Source organism: Leptonychotes weddellii, chromosome 8, assembly GCF_054177405.1.
Source record: "Leptonychotes weddellii isolate Sample4059 chromosome 8, ASM5417740v2, whole genome shotgun sequence".
Lineage (NCBI taxonomy): Eukaryota > Metazoa > Chordata > Mammalia > Carnivora > Phocidae > Leptonychotes > Leptonychotes weddellii.
The window spans coordinates 73,454,755-73,480,152 of NC_138376.1; positions in this window are offsets into that span (position 1 = coordinate 73,454,755).

A 25,398-nucleotide genomic window follows, 5' to 3' on the forward strand; every position below is an offset into this window, starting at 1 on the left:
TTTGGCCACCTGACATAGGAATTACTGAGGCTGTTCAGAACTACACATTCAGTTATTTTCCTACTACATCATTTCATTTACCAGTTGCTTTTGGTCACTTCTACATTTTTTCAATGGGGCTAAAGCAAATCGTCTGTCATTTTTCCTCTCACGAATCACTGCTGGACAGGTACACTGTTAATCTTTGATCTAGGCACCTGGCCAAGATCCACCAAACTATTGGTGAACTTGAAAGGTAACTAGGGATCTGAAGTTGATGCTATTTCATTGCATGAGAGCAAAAGATCAATTTTACATTTCTGAGATTAATGACTATTTTCTTAGTGTTAAAAGGCCATCAGTGAAAGTTTGCATTTTAATTCTGCAACACTTAATATATCTAGCAATAAAGCTGTAGATTTAAATAAAATATATTTTGAAAACATTAGCCTCTAAAATTTAATCTACTTTAAAGCTGCCATAAACTCTTTGAAATGTCTCTCTGATGATGTCATATAAATTGTCAAAAGCAAGAAAAAAAGTGATATGGAAAGTGACAGTCCATTCTTTAACCAACTCCATGTAACACGAATACTATATAAAATCTGGGAGTCTTGGTAATTATCCATTATGCCTCAGAATCTGAATAATTTAGGAACAGATTAACTTAACGTATTTCCCCCTCATACCCTGTATTTTAACCCCATAAACATGATTCACTTGTATATGAGTTAGTACTTAATATTAACAGAACAACCAAAATAATGGAATGTCTTGTATGCTATTTTCCTTATGTAGCCTGCAGTATAAGTGAAGTTGACATCATTATTAAATGAGATCTGATACGTAATTAAATGTGTGCCAATAATAGTAGTCTTATTAATATCTTTGGCATCATTAATTTAGTTTTTCTCTCCTTTCATTAATTTGAAACAACCTCTTTTAGTATTTGAGAACACTTGAAGAACTGTCAAACTTTTCTTCTGCCAACCTTCAAAGGTCAAAACTAGCTGTGACACCTAAAATTCAAATGTAATTAGTTCGAGATTTACAGGGATTGTATGCCAATCTTTCAGTAGCTTAGAAGTGATGTGGTATCTAACCTTTGGTGGCCCCAAGAGACATTCAGATAGATGTGAAGATAAATAGAAAAATATAACCCACCACATCCACTGCTGGTCTACCTTTTAGATTTTTTTTTCCTGATTTGGTTTTTAGAGTTTGTATTTTCGCACTTTCTCTTGATTTTAAGAAAAGCATTTCTCTCATAGCCTGCTAGCACCAAGTTGGAATTCTTATTTAAAGCTTAGCTCACGTGGTATATACTTGGATCATTAAACCAAAGGACTTGTACAGTCATGATTTTTAATGAAGCATGTTTGAATAATTATGCTAATTTACAAAGCACTAGAATCAAATCAAGTGATCAAAGTTTTCATGATTGCTATCATGTGTTCCTAACCCCCCTCTGCCACCCTCACAATTTGCTGCATGTGGAAGCCTTTCTTAGGAATGTGTTTGGAAATGGGTATTAATCAATGCTAGGCATTAGAAAAAAATTTTATGTGTAGTGTAATGCACTTTATATTATGCCTCTTTGGTGGACTATATGTGACTGTGAAGGTAATATTGTTCTGCCACTCTCTCGCCTAAATACCGCCTACAATCAATACTGCATTCTGCCTTGACAGAAAGCTGAATTTTTATCTGTTAAATGTGTGAGCTTGGGGCAGTGATGTGTCTGAAGTGGTTTAAATCTGAAATGTGATGTGCTGCAAAGAGAGTTGATTGACATCTTTGTTTATTGAAAAGTATTACATGAACAACAAAACACAGGCAGAGGCAGAACACTCCATTGCAAAATGCAGCTGTGTTATTTTTCAATCCTATGTGCTCTTCCCCCTTGAAGCTTGTCTGATGTAATAAAGCCAAAGGATATAAAACAAACAAGAATCTTCTTTGATTCAACACTCAAAAATTTAGACAAGGATGACTTTTTTTTTTTTTTTTTTTTTTGGCTACGGGTAAAATCTCTCCCACAAAACTCTCCCTGCCCTGACATTCTGTAAGGATATTTACTCCTGAAAAACTATTGCATTTTAAAGTTGTGTTCTTATGTTTATGAACTCGAGTATAAATTCAGAATTATTTAATAAGTAAACAAATTGGAGAGGGTTGAATATTTTTATGTATCCTCTATAAATGAGAAAAAGGACATTAATGACACTAATCTTAAAGCACTAAACATGCAGAATAAGAAATTAAGTTCCCTTTAAATTTTATGTTGGAATAATTATCCCCCTCAATGCAATTTGCCCATGTTTTATTAAAGCTTTATTATGTCAAGGTAAATAGAGGTTAATGCCGCTGTTACTTCTTCCAATGAAGTATTATCTTTAATCTTGCTTTAATAAAATAGTGGTAAATTGCACAGTAGGGGTAATCACCATGGGCTAATTTAGAGAGTTGTAAAATCCTTTACCAAGTATATACTGTAGTTAAAAATAGAAGTAGTCTTAAGAAAACACAAATTGCAGTGCAACTTGGAAGAAGTTAAGGAAATCGCTATTCATAATTTTAATTACTTAATTAAATGGATGTTTATTTGAGTACCTACTATGTGTAAGACTATGCCGTCTACTGTGCTACGTCTGTGTTGTGCTACTGCTATGCTGGATATATGGAAATATATAAACATGACCACTTTCCCTAAGGAGCTTACAATTGACTACTTAGGCAATCCCTAAAAAGAAATAACTACACTGACTGTAAAACCTGCCATAACAGAAGAATAGGCGTCCCTGCCATGGATGTTCAGAGAAGGAAAAGTTTACTTTAGGTAGAGGACTAAGAAGGGTCATCTGAGTTGAGCCCATAAGGATGGGATAAAGTGGGACAAGTGTCTGTGGAGTGGGAAGGATACTTTAGGTAGGGAAAATGGTAAGAGCAAAGAACTAGGGTCAGAGTACCAGATGTCCAATCAATACTGTCTTGCTTCGTTCAATTAGAGCTGATAGTTGAGACTGAAAACCAGAGACTTTCGCAACAAACCAGGTGAGAAGCAGAGGGCTTACACCTGGTTGAGAGACATTATAGATCAGATCTTCTAAGTAAGAAAAAAAATTCTCTCTCTCTCTTTCTATATATACACACACACATATACATATACATAAATATGTGCATATAGAAATATATACATATATAGACATTTATATTAATATATTTATATAGATATATATCTATATCTACCTACTTATTATGCAAAAATAGGAAAAAAGGAGGTTTTTTAAAGTAGAAATCCTAATGTTTTCCTCCCTCAATAGATCATCTTGTGTTCTTTGAAGACCATTGCTATAGTAGTAAGAACATAAAAGAATTAGAATATAAAAGAGCAGCAAGAAAGAATTATAGACGTAAAATGTGAGATTTGTTTAAGAGAGAAGAGTAAAAGGAAATTCCAAGGATTTGAGCTTAGGATACTGGGAGAATAAAGCATTACTAATAGAAAGAGATAAGAAATAAGAGAATTAGGAATAAAAATGTTAAATTTTGTTAGGATGCATTGAGTTGGAGCCTCTGGTATTACATCAGTATGAAGATGTCAAGCAACTGGATATTAACATTTGGAGTTGAAAAAATGGTTGCTGATTTGGTTTTTTAGATACACAAAACAACCCAAAAGACCAAATTAGTATTTATTTTTTTAAAAAAGATACTCAGCTGTTCAAGGACATGTGCTAATTCAAGTGAAATGGTTATTCGAAGTTGTTTTTAGCTTACCAAATAAAACTAATCAGATAAGATCTTTTGGAATCATGTAGTATGTGTGGTGGAGAATTGAATGCTGTAAATGGGTCATTGTCATCAAGATGAGTAACACACTAAGTTAGTTTCAAGCCATCAGTTAGGAAGGAGCCCAGTTTCATAATGTTCTTAAGATTGTGTAGTCCTGTTCTTAAGATTGTGTCAGAGTGAGCCATCAGCTAAGAGTATGTAGTTTTGCCTTCTTGTGTTTTCATTAGCAATTTTAAATTAACCAGATATAATAAAGGAACAGAGAGTTTACCATCTTTGACAAATCACATTTTTTGAAGGTGGAATATGAAATGGAATGGTACTTGTGCATAAACACTATGAACAAAATGAAAAATGTGCCCAGGCTTCTCTGTCCTCTGGTAGTTTATTGTCCCTCACCACCTATCCCCCTACCCCCTCTATAATCTTCATTCTTGCCAGTTAGAATTTTGCATTTTTCTTCATGAAAAACATTATAGATCTTCAAGCCTGTGTCTGAACTATTCACCCAGTTTGCTTTAAGTTATCCCTCTCCCCCAACTCTAAAATTAGTATTGCCCTAAATTCCAGACTTTCTCTTAATCATGACAGTGGTTATTGATATGATCAGAAATTTCAAAAAACACAAATAGCTCACTTTTTCTTTTAGATAAGCCTGAAGAACCATCACCCCTCTCACAAAAGTTGTTTTGACCCTGATGCTTTGGTAAAGTGGTATTCCTTACCTCTGAGATGCCATGCCACTGAATAGCAAGTCTGATTATAAGACCTCATGCCATGAAGGTCTTAAACCATACTCGCCTCTACTCTGCCTTTTTGAAGTCTAAGAGAAAGACCTTTGCTCTTTCAGCATGGAATTATAGTCACTCGCAGAAAGGAAAAGATTTAAGCAGTCCTTACAGGGACTTAGAAAATTCCTCTAGAATTATTCAGAGATGAACACAAAGGGTAGAGAAAATCAAATGTAAATGATGTTCCCCTTTAATTTTCTTGTGGGTTGTATTCTAAAGCAAACAACTGTACATTGGATGACTTTTATGGATGACGAGCTGTTTCCTTCTGTCTTTCACAGGCCTCTGTGACAGTAAGGGGTATATAAAGCTCTGAGTGAAGATCTGAAGCTGTTATTAAAATGGAAATATTCAAAGCAGGCAGGAGTCTGTGAGAGTCTGTTCTGGGGACACATTAATGCATTTGAAAGGATATTAAAGCTTAACATAGAGGGGAAATAGTTCTAATGGCAAAATGTAAAGCTGCTTAACAGAATTACACCTAGAATTCTGTGTATTAGGTCTAAAACACCTCTACTCTTATATTGCTCAGAGTAAAGCTGTATGTTGGTTGTAGTGCTTTACAGTTTTACAGTTTTCTTATTTGAGATTTTAATGTTCTTAAGTGCAAACATTTTGCTCTGGTTTATGCTTTTGTAGAGTTGATTGACAGTACTTCTCATCGTCTGTGTAGGACTTAAAGATGTGTCATGTTTTGAATGTGCCATGTTTGAATCAATATGGGAAGATTATTTCCCTATTTAAAAAAAAATGATAATGACCTTCTCTTACACTGACTATTGAAATGGATCCATCATGCCACAGGGTAGACTATGTATCTGGAAGTAGAAGAGAAAAGTCAAGTATTTCCTGGAAGTAGGAGAAAAGAAGTAAGGAGAAAAGTTAAGTCAACATCAAGAAGGGTTTCGTGTTTATGTTCACATGTAGGAAGCTGATCCCATTCATATATAAAAAAATGGGATCCATTCAATAAATAGTTCTTAAGCAGCAACTCAATTAAAAGGGTGCTGAGCTAGTGGTATGGTAATAGTCTTTTTGTAGTCTAGGTGAGTCACATTGTTATGTTGTAGTCATGACTATTTTCTAGATATTGTTGGGTATGGAGGGTAATTTTGATTCTTTTCATCTTTCAAGATACCACCTAATGCGAAATATTCCAGAGCATGCCACAAACATGAAGTAGTAGGAAAACACTGAAACTGTCTCTCTAGTTGTACTTTAAGGTACCAGACAGTAAAATAAAATAGAAAGTAAGACTTCTGCCTTTAAGGAGTTTATAATTCATCTGAGGAGATGATATATTTGCTGCGCTATAAAAATATTTAAAATATCATATATGAAGAAGTATAAAATATACAAATGAAAATCAAAAGTTCAAAAGAGACAGTAAAAGAGGGGTCAGAGTTGGAGATTTTACTGAATAAGGCTTTGAGGGTTTCACAGTTATCATTAAGGGAAAAAATCAAGAAGAATAATATTATAGGTGGGAGAATGGCATCTATTGCACAACTGCATAAATATAGAATCTGCCAACATTGAGTAGTTAATTATAACTACTATATAAACTATATAAATAATATTGGTCATTATTATATGAATCACTTCAAATTAGAACAATATTTCCTTTTAATTACAAAGATGCTAGTGTGATTTGGAAATGTTATACTTAAAGTCACAAAATAAAGATGACTACCATCTCTGATTATTTAAAATATGGTCGGGGCGCCTGGGTGGCTCAGTTGGTTAAGCGACTGCCTTCGGCTCAGGTCATGATCCCGGAGTCCCTGGATCGAGTCCCGCATCGGGCTCCCTGCTCGGCGGGGAGTCTGCTTCTCCCTCTGACCCTCCTCCCTCTCATGCTCTCTGTCTCTCATTCTCTCTCTCTCAAATAAATAAATAAATAAATCTTTAAAAAAATAAAAATAAAATAAAATAAAATATGGTCATCATACTATGCTTATCCCAAGGTGAAGCTTTGGTTCCATTTCTAGTGATAAGATTTTTTTTTTAAAGTAAGCTCTACACCCAACATGGGGCTTGAACTCACGACCCTGAGATTAAGAGTCACAAGCTCTACTGCCTGAACCAGCCAGGTGCACCACTTTGGTTCCATTTTTAAAGGGAATGTCATTCTTGTGTTATTTAACAGTTTCTACATGCTAGGTGATTAAGCCAAGAATCTAGAAACCAAGTATTCTTGTCTTGTAATATACTCAAGTTAGAAAGATTTAATCTGAGAAATAAATAAGATGCAAATTGAAAACCAAGATACCCTATTGCTTGAGCACATATGTTATGATTTAACAAGATTATTGCATAAAATTAAAGTGTACTTTGGAAAAATGATTATAAGGCACTGATACACAGGCTATGCTTACCTAAAGAAAATCTGGGGAAATCAGGGTTTGAAGTCAATTCACATTTTTTTCAATATATTCCAAACAATAGCCCAAAATAAGTGTTAAAATATTTGTAATACTGAGATATTATGATTTATAAGATATATCTATATACATATATATAGTTATTCAGATTACCAAAATATATTTTTCATATATATTTGGCCTTTGTCCCTGGTTCCTGGCTCACAGCTCCCTTGGAATTTCTTAATTGTTGAGAGTGATAAAGATTTTTTTTATGTTAATGAGGTGACTTTTGGAAAACACCTACAGGTGGGGCTGGTTGCCTGTGTGGAGTCAATTGTGTGATTAGAGGTTTAGAAACTCCACTCCTGACCTCCAGGAGAGGAGAGACGTGAGGGGTTGAATTCAGTCATCAATGGTCAGTGATTTAAGCAATCATTCCTATGTAATAAAGTTGTAATAGAAATCCAAAAGGACTGGGTTTGGAGCACTTCCACGTTGGTGAACACATGGAGATTTGGAAGAGTGGCCTGCTTGGAGAGGGCATGGAAGCTCCGTACCCTTTCCCCATATGTTGACCCATGCATCTCTTCCATCTGGCTGTTTTTGAGTTATATCCGTTTATAATAAACTGGTAATCTAGTGAGTATATGGGTTTCTTGAGTTCTGAGAGCCACTCAAGCAAATTAATGGAACTCAAACAGGATATTGTGGAAACTGATTTATAGTCAGTCAGTCAGAAGTACAGGTAAAAACTTTAACTTGTGGCAGGTATCTGAAGTCCAAGGAGGGGGTTGTGGGAACCTCTAATCTGTTTCTGGTAGATCAGAAGCACAGGTGATAGGCTGGGCTTGCAATTGGTATCTGAAGTATATGTATGGGGTGGCAGTTTTATAGGACTGAACCCTTAGCCTATGGAATTTCAACCTATCTCATGGTAGAGTGTTGGAATTGAATTGTTTGTGTGGGGAAGCCACTCACCCTCCATACACACATTGGAATTGGGTCTAGGAACCAAATTAAATGTCGTCAGCCAACTTTGTCAGCATATTCATTCACTGTTTAAGTCCCAAAGGAAGGGATTTGTCACTTATAGTCAAATCAAAAAAGAATTTTTAAAGATGTTTCATTTTGAACACAAGAATGAAAGTAATTGAGAATTATACTGCCGATTTGATTTTGTCCCCTCCTAGCACTTTATCCATTGTGGATTCTAGTTATGTCCTTCCAATCAGATGATGTCTTTGTTGACTTTATTTTATATAGTTAAATCTTTGTGCTTTACAGTCACATAGAACTAATACAAATCCTACTTTTTCCATTTGAGTTTGCACAAATTAATTTATAAGTCTGACCTCAGTTGTGTTAACTGCAAAATAGGAATATCAGTGACCATATCTCAGGGTTGTTGTAAGCATTAAAGGGGATAATGTATATAAAGTGGTTAATGTAAAGCACCAGTTATGATTATTTTACAAAACATACTTTCAAATATCATGATATTCCTGCTTTGTTACAAAAGAAAAAAAAATTCCAAAATAAAGCAGAATGGGAGGTGGGAGAAATAGGGAAGTAGTGGAACAAATAGAAAACATAATAAAACAAATGTAAATGGAGTAAACTGTCCAGTTAAAAAATGAAGATTTTCAGACTGTTAAAAAAATCTAACTGTATACTGTTTACAAAGACACATCAGAAATTTATAGAGGAATGTAAAATTCAAAGTAGGACAAATATATACCAGATAAAGTCTAATCAAATGAAAGATGGATAATTATATTAATTTCAAACAAAATAGAAAGGCAAGAAACATTACAACAGATAAAGAAGATTGTTTCATGATAATAAAAGTTTCAAATCTCAGGAAAACAATAATTATAATTGTTATGAACTTAATAATATAACCTCAAAGTGTTTAAAGAAAAATTGACAAAACTACAAAGTAAAATCTGCAAGTCTACTTTATTATTTAATAATTTAAATAACTGAGTAAATGATAAATCAGGCAGATAAAATGGTAAAATTTTGAAATTTGAATAGCCAAACTACAAGTTCATCTAATGAACAGACATTAAAGTATTATAACCAACAATTGTGATGTATTTTTTTTAACGCACAACTGGAACATAACTATGTGCTAGGCTGGAGAAACTAACCTTGATAAATCAAAGATTAGTATTGTAAATACCACACTGTTTGACTACAATGTAATTAAGTTAGCAATTAACAAGAAACTGAAACTATAATTCATAATAGACATTAAATAATATTTAGAACTGAATCATTTAAAAATACTATATATCAAAACTTTTGGGATACAGCTAAAATGAAACTTAGATAGAAACTTATAGCCCTAAATATTTATATTAGAAAGGAAGAAAGTCTAACCTTCCAAATTGATAAGTTACGGGAAAAAAGAACAACAGAAAAAGATTGAAGAAAAGAAGTAAGAGCAGAAATTCATGTTATGGAATATAAGTATTAGGATCAATAAAACACTTAACCTAACAAAATAGACAAAACCCTAGAAAAAAATTAAGAAGGAACAAAGGAAACTCTTGAAAATAATAGTAAGAATAAAAATGGTATATAACTACACAGATAGGAGAGATTAAACACAGTAAGATACTGGTGAATAATTTTATATCAATAAGTTATTAAAATGTGTTTCTCAAAATGATTTAATGAGAAATCAATATAAGAAAGAAAAATTACAGGCTGATTATCCATGAAAATAGATGCAAAATTCCTAAACAAACCAAAACCAGTAATGTATAAAAACTATACATAACAGTCATGTTGGATTTGTTGGATTTGAAATAAAACATTGTTTAACATTAGAAAATTAATTAGTATAATTATAATATTAACAGCTTAAAGGAGATAAATTTTAGGATCATATCTTCAAATACAGGAAAGCATTTGGTAAGATTTAGTAAGATAGAAATTCTTAGTAAACTAGAAACAAAAGGAACTTCCAAAAATTAACACAGGATATCTACAAAACCTCAAAGCAAATATGATAAGTGAGAAAATGTTGAAAGCGCTGCCTTTAAGATCAAGAAAATACAAGAATCTTGCTATGCAAAACCAGTTAGCCACTTTTCTTTTATGGGGGTGTGGGTTCCCTTAGGTGTGTCAAAATGGAGGGAAAATATTAAGAATCATTGCAAGAGTCAGAGGCCAGCTGTTTATTCTAGCATCTAATGGAGATGTGAGGAGCTAGACTCACAAGTAACTTTGCATGACGGGATTTTGATGGTGATGCTGATTATAGCCATGATGATGATTATGGCTTTATATAGAAGAATTCCAAGTTATTAGGGTATATTTTTTCCAATTTTTTATGTACTTACTATATACTAAGAAGTGAAAAATTACTTTCCCAGTAATCAGAACACTGTAGGTCTACTTAATCAGTAAATTATTTTGCTATAATACTTATCTCTTTTTATTATGGAATATCTATTTTTTATCTAAAATAAAGCATTTTCTTCTGTTTACCAAAGTATGTATGGCCTCTCTATTCTTTTCCAGTAAATAATTTGTCTATTCTTTCACTAATACCACATTGTCTTCATTACTGGAACTTTATAGTAAATCTTGAAGTCAACTGGTGTCAGGACTCCAGCTTTGTTCTTCTCTTTCAATATTGTGTTGTCTATTCTGGGTCTATGCTTTTTCATTTAACTTTACGATCAGTTTGTCAATATCCACAACATAACTTGCTGGGATTTTAATTGAGACTGCATTGAATCTATAGATGAAGTTGGGAAGAACTGACATTTTGACAATATTGAGTCTTTCTATCAATGAACACAGAATATTTTTCCATTTCTGTGATTTCTTTTATCAGAGTTTATATTTTTCCTCAAATAGATCTTGTACACATTTTGTTTGATTTATACCTAAGTATTTCATTTTGGGGAATGCTAGTGTACATAGCATTGTGTTTTTAATTTCAAATTCCACTTGTTTAGCATTGGTAAATAAGTCTATTTTGTCTATTAACCTGTATCATGCAATATTTCTATAATCTTTTTTTAGTCCCAGGATTTTTATTGATTCTTTTGGATTTTCTACATAGACAATCATATCATTCGCAAACATAGACAGTATAATTTCTTCCTTTCCAGTATATATACATTTTATCCCTTTTTTTTTTTTATCTTATTGCATTAGTAAGGACTTCCAAAAGAATGTTGAAAAGATCTGGTGAGCAGGGACACCCTTGCTTTTTTTCCTGATCTTAGTGAGAAAGCTTCTCATTTCTCAGCATTAAGTATGATGTCAGCAATAGGTTTTTTGTAGATGTTCTTTATCCAGTTGAGGAATTTCCCCTTTATTTCTAGTTTGCCAATATATGTGAATTTTTAATGGGGAGCATTTGGAATCTTATAAGTTCCATGGATGGGCTTCAGGTATTCTATGAGCCCTCTAGAACATTATGCATAAATCTATTTTCCCGTGAAGAACTATCTAACTAAAAAAAAATTAATAACCACATTCTTGCTCTTTTATTTATGTATTTATGATTTATTTTTACTGCTAACTTCTAACTTAATACCTACTTAAACCTAGCACCCCCTTAGAAATACTCTGCAGACAATTAGTCTTGGGCTGGATCTGAGCAGACTTTGTGCCTCTCTGCCAGTAGGGGGTGTTGGTGGGGGGCTTGATCCCATTTTCTTGTGTCTATTTAGTTCTTTTAGACTTTGCCTTGGCTCTGTTCATGTCAATTCAGACCCCTTTTTGTTAGGGAAGATATAGCAGAAACAAATATTATTCCTTCAAAAAAAATCCATATTTCTTCCAGTTGGTAATTAGTAATTAATCTAATTTCAGTATCCCTTAACTGGGATGTCAATTTGGACTTAGGTGATGACTAAGTGCTTCTTTTTAATTTTTCTGTCTTTTTGTTCTGTTTTGTTTTTTGAGCCTACTTAAAGTCTAAGGTGACTGCCAGGAGCAAACTGCATAGAGTGGCATATTTCAGGGATTAAATTGATATGATTGCTTCTGTTTACAGTAATATTTGGGCACTTATGCTGTTTTATTCTAAGAATTTATTTATTTCACAAAACCTATTTTTAATAACTTGCTCATATTTTAACAATATTTACCCCCTGAATTTTTTAATGCAAAATATGACTTAAAAATTCTTACCCAATATCTACATCAAATCAGTTCCCCCAAATATCATTTAGTTCTAATCGTTCAGCTTCACTCTCACTTTTGATAATTCTCTTGTGAGAATCTATTCAAAATTTTAATAAGGTTCTAAATGATCGATATTGGTAATCAATAATTATCATTACCAAAAATTGTGTAACTCTTCTAATTCTTGTACTGGCTTCCCTACCTATCTTTCTCATAATGTTATAACTTCTCGAAGTGATGGGGAGCTTCCATGTGGGTTCACTGTACAAGTCATCAGGTCGGGAGGAATGCTTCTTATCAGTTAGAACTATGATGGTTGCATAATTGCAAAGTCCAAGTGGCTTCTATGCCTCTAGTCTTTCCACCTTTAAAAGTCTTCTCTGCAATGCTGTAGGAGTAATATACCTAAGGCCTCAATCTATCTTTTTGATATTTTTGCTGACTTTCTCTTATAGTCAGATGCTAGAAGTTGAGATCCTCTATTCCCTACCCCTAAACTTCTCCTGCTTCAACTTTTCCTACTATGTGTGTCCACTTGCCTCTAGGCATGTAAAACTGATTGTATTCCCTCACTCTACACCATGCCATTGCATATGTTGTTCTTTCTGCCCGGAAACCCTCTCCTCTGCTACTCTCCCTCTTCAACTTTTTTGCCTAACTGCTACATACTGTCAACGCTCAGATTAGAAAGAATCTCCTCCAAGAAGTCAGTATTATTAAAAGAGCTTTGACTTCATGGGTTCTCAAAGGGTTTTGGGGAAGCCTAGGGCTTTCTTGATCACACTTTGGGAAATATTTCTTTCAAATATTACCACTTGATACTCTCCTAACCATTGCAAACTGTTCTACATTTCCATAGCTTTATGAGCATAATCTGCTAAGAAACAATAGAAAACTATTTCCTAAAGTAAACCCTAGGACATTCGTAGGCTTATTATGTAAATATGGCTCCCTGGTCATTTAGGTTGGAGAAAAACTCAAACAAAGCTCAATGCCTTTCTGCATTGCAGGACTTCTCAGGATCTTTATTAAGACAACTTGCATTAGGAATGTTCAAGTATGACATACACATTCAGTGGTTTGAAATTTGTTTTACTTGGCTGGATTTTTGTAGAACATCTTATGGGAATAATGATACAAAAGATAAAGAATAAGGCAATCTGAAATTTATACAATGTTGCCAATTTATTTTTTAAATATGGACCCTCTCGGATTGATTATTTGCCCACTTTATTTACTATCACAATACAGATCATATACACTTTTGTTTATTGATTGGAAGAGTTCACTTGCATTTTGTGCATTAATCAGATTCCTGTTTTGAAATCTCTCCAGCAATTCATTTCAGGACCTTTTGTAATCCAATTGTTTAAATCTCCAATGATTTTACTACTCTGTACACCTACAAACACCATTGAAATGCTAGAACCTTGTGATTAAAGGCTGCAGTTGTTCTTTTCATTCAGCATCCTTGAGTTTGCTTTTAATAATACAGTCACTTGGAGATGGAGAAGCATTGAGCAGAAATGGGTAGTATGCAACATTACAACAAGGGAGGCTTTTTTCCTCCCCCTCCATTACTCTCTATCTTGATTATTTATTCAGATAGACAGGTTCTGGATATTAAATGAGAAGTAGAAGAAGTATCACTCTCTGTCTTCTCAGTAGTCTTCATCTTCAGTATTTAGAAAAAAAATTATTTTAATCAAGAGGGAAATGATCAAATGAAGTTGAGTAGAGCCCAAAGCAGAATTTTGGCAAACACCACCAGATATATGTACCCTAAAGTTTTTCAGGATTTTAAATACCTTCTGATTAAAATCCACTTAAGAACTGCTGGGTTTTAAAAAGCTAAATATGTTCTTTGCTAGTGTACATTATCATTTGCTGAAAGGAGGGTAGAATGTATAAAATGCTCAAATATGATTAATGATTTAAAATGTAACAGGAGAATGTCTCAAACTACAGTGCTGCAGAATATGTCCTGGAAACAGTTGTTTAGACTAAAGTGAGTGTTCTACCTGTTGATAAAGCATGGGGAAATTATGTGGGTTTTTTTGATGTTTATTTTTAATATGCTATACTATTAGACATAAATTTTTAATTATTTTATTATGGGTAGAAAGATGTCAGGAAAACTATTGCTTTGAGTAACTAATATTTGAGCATATTACAGAAATGGGAAGGGAGGAAATATTCTAGGTTTTCAAGTCAAGTAACTATAACAACTCTTAAAATACTCTACTTACTCTTGACACTAAAATCAGATTGATGAATAAGCACTTACTGTTGAAACCCAACTAAATTGTGGCCCGCATTTTTCATTGAATTGATATGCACAGGCTGATTTCAAGTTGGTGAAGGGTATTGGTCCTCTTTCACAGTATCCATAAACAGGGCCTGAATCTAGCTGACTAGAGCCTGAGAACATGCTAGGGTGCTTCATATTCAATACACAGCCCTATAAAGAGAAGAAAAATGAGCCTTGTCCAAAACTCTTACCTCAGCACCCACTGGCAAAAATAAAATGTAAGCTGGGGACCAGGTCTCTTTGAAGCTGATTTTTTAAAAACTCTCTAACAGGCCTCTGGTGGTTACAGATATTGATCGCCAGAAAGTAATCTGTTCAGGTTTGGGGGCATGCCAGTACAAATTGTGGAATGCATTCCTTCCTCTCCAAGGACATGTTGAGCTTTTTATATTGTCTATACTGGTTCACTTGTCAGCTGTCTACTCTATTTGACATGAATTATTTTCTACCTTTTGTGGATGTATAATTAAGTATATTTTTAAATAGGAAATTTTATTAATATAGAATCTTTAGCTTGAGTCAAAACATTTTTTGCATCTTTTTTAACCCTCATTTTTCTTCCATAATCATTATTTGATTCCCTCTGGCTGCCTGTTACTTATTTGTAGTAGTACCATTCATCCATTGAGACCTTTCCATCTGTCACACAGCTTTGCTTTCTTTCCCCAGAAGCTTTATTCTCCTACTGTGCCATATTTACCTTTTTTTTTTTTTTTTGTCTACTAGTTAGATTGAACATTCTTTTGTGCAGGTGTTTTCATCTTTTTTTTAATTTAAAAAATTTATATGAGGCAAATGATGCTGAATTAGATAAAAGTGACACTCAGAAGGGACATGTTTGCTAACCTTTAAAGACCTATATAATTTTTTTTAATTTTATGTCTTTGTTCTGATAGGTAGAGATAGAATGGGAGTGTATCTGATACAGTTCTGAATGTTAAGTGAAGTGGTAAGAATTATTTCAATCGGTATTTGTATGTGAGTGAACAACGACCCTGATATTTTACTCTCCATGTGTCCATATGTTTACTAAGTGTAATTGCTGATTAAAGCCTTATTTGCTGTGAATTTCAATGCTTAGAAATACTTAAACATAAAGACTAACATTTCTGAATACCACTTCACCTCAGACATTGCCATCAAATTCTATTAAAAGGTAGATATCTTCAGATGAGACAGCAGATTTGAGAGATAGGAAGATAAATGAAAGTATTAATAAGAACTTAAGTTATGAAAAGTCTTCGTTTTGCTTACATTAGTGGAGACATTTCATTAATTCTGTATGGTTATAGCTTGTTATGCCCATTCAACTCAAAAATAATTTAGTCCACTTTCTAAGGTTTGCAAATGACCAAGTCCACATGTCTTCAACTACCACTGTTTTACATCATGTCGAACTTACTTCCTAAGGGAATATATGCTAAGCAAAAGGGACAGCTTCTGCTGTCAAGGGATTCACAGTCTGTTTGAGGAAGAAAGAATACTGACTTTTCACTGAAAGCATCCATCATTGCACAGGACATTGAGAATATGTTTGCTGAGGGATGATAGATTATGTTCTGATCACACCTGGTTAGGTTCAGGAAAGAAAAAAATTCATAAAGTATTTTAAAATGGTGTTTTATTTTATTTTTTAAGGACTTATTTATTTGAGAGAGAGAGAGAAAGCAGACCCCCTGCTGAACAGGGAGCCAGATGTGGGTCTCAATTCCAGGATCCCGGGGCTCAATCCCAGGACCTCAGGATCATAACCTGAGCTGAAGGCAGACACTTAACAGACTGAGCCACCCAGTACCCCTTAAAATGGTGTTTTATTTTTATTTTATTTTATTTTTTTAAATTTATTTATTTGACAGAAGAGGCACAGTGAGAGAGGGAACGCAAGCAGGGGGAGTGGGAGAAGGAGAAGCAGGCTTCCAGCCGAGCAGGGAGCCCGATGTGGGGCTCGATCCCAGGACCCTGAGATCATTTCCTGAGCCGAAGGCAGACGCTTAACGACTGAGCCACCCAGGTGCCCCTAAAATGGTGTTTTAAAGATTAGGGATATATTAGGGGATAGAATTAAGGATGATACTAGCAATCAAGAAAGTAGTAGGTAGAGAAGTATGCCAGAGGGAGTAAGTAGTTCAGAAGAGAAGTATGCAGAAATTTTTTTGAGGGAAATAAGAGGTGTAACTGAAAGCCTTAATAATTATTGACAGCTGACTCTGTCAGTCCCTGAACAACCAAAGATGATGAGTCAGAGTCCTTGCCTCTAAGAAACTCATAATCTAGTAATGCAAATAAGACAAATATGTAAATCATTATCTTTTTTTTATTATGTTATGTTAGTCACCATACATTACATCATTAGTTTTTGCTGTAGTGTTCCATGATTCATTGTTTGCATATAACACCAAGTGCTCCATTCAATACATGCCCTCTTTAATACCCATCACCAGGCTAACCCATCCCCCCACTCCCCTCCCCTCTAGAACCCTCAGTTTGTTTCTCAGAGTCCCTAGTCTCTCATGGTTCATCTCCCCCTCCGATTTCCCCCCTTCATTTTTCTCTTCCTACCTTATAGCCCAAAAGGCTATAAGATATGCTGAATTGTTTTCTTGAACTGATAAAGTATCTGGTTATCAGAGCAACTTTTCATGAACAATATAAAAGCTGGATGAAACACAAAAAGTAGCCAATTGAAAGAAACTAAAGTAGGCAGGTTTGGAAGGGCTAAGACCTGAAGAAAAAGAAAAGCATAGTAATCTGAAATTGACATTCCATGATGTTGTTCCCCTTGAGAGATTTGCAGATTCCTAAACTTCATGGGATAGGAACCCAAGAAGTCAAGAGGTTTTGGTAGAATCACAGTGCTAGGGAGATAAATATGGAAGGTTAAGTCCTGCCAAGGAGAAGAGACCCTGAAAAAAAGCCTAGGCTTGAAGCTGAGAACTCAAAAGGTCTGTGTCCTAGGACTAAGGGTAAGTCAGAAATAGACCTTACAAATTTTGAAACCCAGTCTTAAGTCATCTTGATTTCTAATAAAAGCAAGATGATCAGTCCTACTCACATTGCCTGCCTAGAAAAAAATATTATAACATCACCTGGAGTCTTTAAATCTTTATATTCTATGTCTGGAATTCAATTGGAAAAAAATACCATACATTAGGAGATAGGAAAAAACCGAATAAAATCCCAGAAAGAAACAAACAAACAAAAGAGGACAACAGATCATGAAATATTGAAATTTAAGGTATGTGATTTGAAAATATCTGTGATTAACACTTTTAAGAAAATAAAAATTCTCTGGAGTACTTCATACAAAATGGAATCAATAAATAAGAATCACATGGATATTCTAGAACTATAAAATAAAATCACTGAAGTTAATAACTCAATAGATGGTTTTAATAGTTTATAGACAGGGGCCAGGCAGGTGGCCAGGCAGTTGGTTAAGCATTGGACTTTTGATTTTAGCTCAGCTCATGATCTCAGGGTCATGAGATCAAGCTGTGTCTGGCTCTGCATTCATCGGGAGTCTGCTTCTCTCTCTCTCTCCCTCTCTCTGCCCCTCTTCCTGCTCGTGCACATGCTCTCTCTCTGTCTCTAAAATAAATAAGTAAATATTAAAAAAATAAGTTATAGCCATAGCTGAGAAGACTAATGAACTGGAAGTTAAATCAGTTATATATATAATCATTATGTATATATAATCATTATACACAAACACATATATATATCACATCATTTATAGGATTTCAGTTTCAGCCATGATAGAGTGATAGAATCTGAATTTACCATCCTGCCTTAAACACCTAGAAAACAGGAAAAAAAATAGATGAAACAACTATTTTAAGATACTGGAAAATAGGTATAGAACTGTTGGCCATTGGAAGGATGAAAACAAATGAGCTACGCCCAGCAATCACTCTAGCTTTGTACATGAAGGTAATTCTGGTTCATAAAAAAGGGAGGAAAAACAAAACAGAATTTACTATGTGTCCTTGAATGAAGGGACAGAGATTAGAAAATGGGGAAATCAGGGTTTCTAGAATTTGCAGGGCAGAGAATCAAACAGTTCAGAGCTAAGTAATAACTTCAGAAATTGGTATGGCCCAATAGAAATCTGTGTACACATAGGATAAAAGTACATAAGTCTGGCTAAAAACAAATCCCAAGGAAAGGAAATTTAATGGAGAACTTTAAGCCAAAAAATTTCCAGAGTTCATACAATTCAATGAACTGTTTAAGTTCCCACCAGCTGGCACAGAGTAACATTACTGAAATCATGGTAGATCTAGATCCACTCTAAAAAATAATAAATAAGGCTTCAAAAGGATCAAATTGGGTCACAAGTGAGTGAACTGTTTTGTAGAACAAAGTCCAAAATACTAAAAGGGAATAAAACAAAATCCAGCATTTGACAATGTGAAGGTTATGATATATGACATCTAATAAAATTTTGCTAGACACAGAAGAATAAGAGATGTGGACAACATGAAAAGAACCAAACAGAATGACTAGAAACAAAAATAAATACAAAATCTAAAGCAATATTTTCAAGGGATGGGACTAACAGGAGGTTAGACATTGCAGGAAAAATGTTCAGTGATTTGATGACATAGCAATGGAATGTAGCCAAAATAAAGTGCAGAGAGAAGACAAAACAAAATGAATGGGGACTCAGTACTTACAAGACATTATTGAGTAGTCTAACATAAACACAACTGGATTCCTATACAGAATGGACTGAAAAATATTTGAAAAAGTAATAACTGAAAATATTTCAAATTTGATTTAAAAAGGTATAAACCCTCATATTCAAACCCAAGCAGAATAAACTTAATAAAAAACACATCATGAACATCATAATGAAATTGCTGAGAACAAGTGATAAAGCAACCAGAGAAAAAACACAGAGGAGCAAAGATAAGAATTATTGTAAACTTTTGGGCTCCTGGGTGGCTCAGTTGGTTAAGAATTATTGTAAACTTTCATCAGAAATTATAGAAACCAAAAGACAATAGAATGATACTTGTTAAATGTAAAGAAAAAAAAAAACCCTATCAACTTGTAATACCTATAAGTTTTATGCCTAGTGAAAGCATCTTTCAAAAGTGAAGGAAAACTTTTTTTTTTTGACAAATGAAACCAGAGAGAATTTATCACCAGCAAACCTGCAGTATGAGACATTTAAAAGGAAGTTCAGGCAGAACTAAAATGATAAAAAGATGGAAACTTTAAATCTTCACAAAACAATGATGAGCGCTGGGAATAATAAATAAATAAATAATGAAAAAGTTTTCTCATTTAAAATGTTTAAAAAGATAATTGAATTTTCAAAAGAAAAATAATGACAATATATTTGGTTTATAACATATGTAATAATGTATGACAATAATAAATGAATGAAAGAAAGTAGAAATGGAAGTATACTCTTGTCAGATTCTTATATTATTCAAGAAGTTGTATAATATTACTGAAAGGAGTACTCTGAAGGATGCATATTTTCAACCTTAAAGCAACCACTTAAATAAAGTATAACTAAAAACTGACCAATAGTGTAGATAAAATGAAATCATAAAAAAGTCAAAGGAATGAAGAAAATAAAAACATATGGAACAAATAAAAAGGAAAAAGGAAGATGTTACCTTAAGCCCAAGCATATTGATTATCATATCAAATGTATATGGCTAAACAATTAAAAGGCAGGAATATTCAGACTAGATGAAAAACCAAATCCCATTAATAAACTATAGACAAGAAAATTATAAGCGAGCACGAGTGCTATGTTAAATCAAAAAAGTAAATAAAGTAAATTATCAGGGATAAAGAGGAATATTATATAACTATAAAGTGTTGAGTCATTAAGGCATAACAACACTAAGTGTGTATGCACTCAATAAGGACTTAAAAGTACATGAAGCAAAAGTTGAGATAATTAAAAGGAGAAATATATGTCCATGATTAATTGATAGAATAGCAATTAGTAGAACAATTAGAAAATTTCTGAGTATATAGAAAACTTGAAAAAAGATATCAATTAATTTGATCTAACTGATATTTAGAGAACAATCCACCCAACAATAGTAGAATACATATTCTATACCACTTGCTAGCCCATAGAACAAGCCTTATTGACATCAGAGAATGGTCTCTGCTTATAGTATATTTAAATGAAAACCAATAACAGAAAGATAGATGAGAATTTTCCAAATATTTAGAAATTAAACATACACTTAGAAATAGATTATGGGTGAAAAAAAGTAATCACAAGGAAAATTAGAAAATATTTGGAACTGAATATAAATGAAAATGCAACATATCAGAATTTGCAAGCTGCGCTCAAGCAGCACTCAGAAGGAAATTTATAGTTTTAAATGCTTAAGTGAAGAAAAAAAGAATGTCTTAATTAAGCTTCCACTTTAAGAAACAAACAAACAAACAAAAAGTTAAACCCAAACCAAATAATGGACAAAATTATAAAGATAAAAAATCATTAAGATATAAAACAGACAAAAGTTTTTAGTAGCAAAGAAACCAAAAATTGCTTCTTTGGAAAATATCCATGCTCAAGGATCTGCAGAAAATTTAGAAAAGAGTACTAGTACATAGAGAAAAACATACTAGAAAAAACGAAAGGCATAGCATGTGGGTTGGAGACATAGAAAGAAGATAGAATGAGAAAATAAGCATTTGAAAAAATTGGGCCAAGAATTTTCCGATACATTGTTGAAAGATACAAAGCTACAAATGCAAAAGACTTTAAAAAGCTGAAGCAGGATAAATAAAAGTCAGTACCTAGCTGCATCACAATAATGCTGCTGGATACCATGATAAAGACAAAATGAAGATATTTTCAGATAAACAGTAACTAGGAGAATTTCTCACCAGGAGATGAACATTAAAAGCAATACTAAAAGGATTTTTTGGGCATAAAGTAAATGTTCTCAAAGGGAAGCACAAAACTGCATGAAGGATTAAAGTGCAATGAAAATAATAAAAATGTGGTTATTTAAAATTACTGATTGTATACAATAATAGACATATTTAAAAATATATTAAAATGATAGCACAGATGGAAGAGAGTACTAAGTAAACATAACCTGTTCTAAGGAGTTTTTCATTTCTGGAAGGCAGAAAACTACTACTTTATTGTCAAAATGCATGTTGGTAATGTCTATGTTAACCTATTAGAGAATAGTTTTAAAATGTGCAACTGATAGAGGAGAAAATGGAATAGTAAGCTAATAGAAGAGAAAATAGAATAACAAGAAATTAGTAGTCCAAAGTAGAAAAAGAAAGGAGAAAAAAAAAAAAGCAAGAACAAATTGGATAAATATAAAGCAAATAATAAGATCATAGATTTATGTTCAAATATATTAGTGGTTTTATTAAATATAAACAGAGAATTAAGAGACAAATGTCAGGTTAAAAAATAAAAACACTATAATATATAGTTCTTACAAGGTAGCATAAATAACAGAACACAGAATGCAGAGGTACACATTAAAACTTGTTGTTAACTATTCCGGGCGCCTGGGTGGCTCAGATGGTTAAGCGTCTGCCTTCGGCTCAGGTCATGATCTCAGGGTCCTGGGATCGAGTCCCACATCGGGTTCCCTGCTCAGTGCAGAGCCTGCTTCTCCCTCTCCCTCTGCCACTCCCTCTGCTTGTGCTCTTCTGTCTATCTCTCTGTCAAATAAATAAAATCTTTAAAAAAAAAACTTGTTGTTAGCTATTCCAATAAAAAGATAGTGGAATTTAAAGTTCCTAAAGAGGAAGATTTCATAATGATTAAAGCATCTACTAGGAAAATAAAACATTTCTAAATTTATATACAGATAATATAACATCAAAATAGACAAAGCAAAATCTGAAAGGACTATAAAAAGAATATTCTAGAATCATATGTGGAGATTAAATCCATTTCTTTGACTAACTGATAAAATAAGGAGACATGAAATTAATATAACAATAGAAGATATGAAAACCACAATTAACAAATGTTATCTGATAGATCTATTTAGAACACTGAACTTTAAACAGCAAAATACATTTCCATAAAGCAGATGTTAATAAATTTCAAAGAATTGAACTCAGAGTATGTTCTCTGATGAAGGTGAAATTAAGGTTAAGTTTATTAATAAAAGATATAAGTAGAAACCACCCAATTTTTTGGAAACTAAGCATTACACCTCTAAACTATCTGTGAATTAGAGAAAATATGGAGTAAATAAGAAATTATTGTGATTTGAATAACAAAATATATTGAAACCCATGGGATGCAACTAAAGCCTGCTTAGAGGGAAATATATAGCCATAAATGCGTAAAAAAAAAAAAAGGCTGAAAATCAATGATCTTAGAATCTATTTCAATAGACTAGGAAAATAACAAAAACTAAATTCAAAGAAAGTAACAATGAAGAAATATTGACAATATGAACAGAAATTAATAACTAAGAAACAAAATCATAATTGAAAAATTAGCACAGAGGGAGATGGTCCTTTGGAAAGAGTAGTAAGACTGATACTTCCCAAGATTGGTCAAAATAAAAAAAGAAAGATGGTACAACATACCAATAACAGGGATTTTAAAAAAAGCGTAACACCAGAGATCCTGAAATAATGTGAACAGTTATCAATCCTAATAACATAAACGATATGCCAGTATATTTGAAAATGTATATAAAATTCAAGTTCCTGGAAAACTACAACTTGTCAAGCTAGATACAAAAAGTAATGTAAACATGGATAGTATTCTAACTATTAAAGAAATTAAACTTTTTAACCTTCCCGTAAAAACTCCAGGTAGGAGTGCAGGGGTGGCTCAGTCAGTTAAGCATCTGCCTTTGGCTCAGGTTATGATCCTGGCATCCTGGGATGGAGTCCCACATCCGGCTCTCTGCTCAGCGGGGAATCTGCTTCTCCCTCTACCCTTTCCCTCTGCTTGTGATCTCACTCTCTCTCTCAAATAAATAAACAAAATCTTAAAAACAAACAAAAAACCCAAAAACCTCCAGGTAGATAATTTTAACCTTTAAGGAAAACACAACAATTTTACCCAAACTTTTCCAGGGGAAAAAAAAATGGAATACTTTCCATCTCATAAATACGTATTTTGTGAGACTAGCATAAACTTTATATCAAACCTGACAAGGACTTTACAAGAAAGGAAAATTACAAACCAATCTTTTATGAACATAGAGAAAAAATCATAAACTCAATGTAGGCATATAAAGTCCAACAGCACATGAAAGTTTTAATATGCAACAAAAAGTTAGATTTATTTCAGGAATCCAAGTTTGTTCAATATTCAAAACTCAATCAGTATATTTTAATCCATTAACCAAATAAAAGAGAAAAATCATATGATCATTTCAAAAGATGCAGAAAAGCATTTGATAAAATTCCACACTGATTTGTCATAAAACTCTTAGCAATCTAGGAACAGAAAAACATTTTCTTAATCTAGCAAAGGCATCTACAAAACTTATAATATTGTGAGTATTGAATTGTGAATTAAGTTTTCACATACTCGACTGCTAGATCCAGCACCTCTACTCCTAAATATATAAACACTTCCACAGCACACAGTTATGTGTACCAAAGACATATAAAAGACCATTCATAAAAAGACATTATTTGAATAGTTTTAACTGGAAGCAACCCAAATGTGTATCTATAGTAGAGTAGATAAATAAATTGTTATGTATTCAAGCAATATAATACTGTACAATACTAAAAATGAGCACACTACTGCTCCATGAAAAAATATGGATAAACTTCACAAATGTAATATTGAACAAAAGAAGCTTAGGCACAAAGAATATGAGTAATTCCATTTATGTGAAGTTCAAAAACTATCTATGGTAATAGAAGTCAGAATAATAGTTCCATTTGCAGAGAATAATGAGAAAGTAGGATAAGGGTAACTTCAGGCCTCCAGGCAATTTTTATTTATTAATCTATGGATATATGGGTATATTCACTTTAAAACAGTTAATCAAGATGCATTCTTATGATTTGTGCACTTTCCTGAATGTCTGCTTGCTATGGATTGAATTGTGTCACCCCAAATTCATATGTTGAAACCCTAACCCTCAATGTGATTGTATTTGGGGATGGGGCATTTGAGAAATAATTAGGTTTAATTGAGGTCGTAAGTGTAGGGCCCTCAGAGGAAGTACTCTCTCTCTGCTATTAGAAGACTCAGAGAGAAGGTGGTCATCTGCAAACCAGAAAGGGAGCATTTTTTTAGAACCTGGTTATACTGGCATCCTTATCTCAGACTTCCAGTCTCCAGAATGATGAGAAAATAAATTTTTGTTGTTTCAGCTGCCACCCAGTCTATGATATTTTGTTATGGCAGCCTGAACTAAGACAGATATTTTACTTCCATAAAAAGTTTACTTATAAAAGAAAGTAGAAAAGTGTATACCAACAAGTTTTAGGAGTGGTAGGAAGGTGTAGATATTGGCAGGGACTAAAGATATCATCATAGAAGTGATACTTTTTTGGCTAGTTTTTGAAGAAAGAGTACAAGAAGTCAGCAGCAGTAAGACTGAGTTTGAGGCATATTAGAAATCAGTAATAGTAAATGGCCAGGGGTGCCATCTTGAAATATGAGGATTTGCAATTATTATAGATTATTATGCCTGAGTAAGACTAGTTCATAAAGGAAGGACCACATGCACACTGGAGACAAGGAAATTTTATGGAACACTATAGCTTTGGAATGTTGATTATGCTTAGTTAATGTGTAAATAATTATTGACCTATGTTCTGTGCAGATCTTTGATGTTTGTTTTTAGAAATCACTTTCATCCTTGCTCTATGTTCATTTTAGTGATCCAAAAGTACTGTAAAATGGTGTTGTTTTCTTGCTTTGGTGGACATTTCTTTGAGAAGAATTTTAAAAAATACTCACAGAGACATGCTGATATCTAAGATCTTAGGACCCTAGCTTTGAATACCTACTAGCAGTTTTCAGGTAGCCACCTATCATGCAGATTTA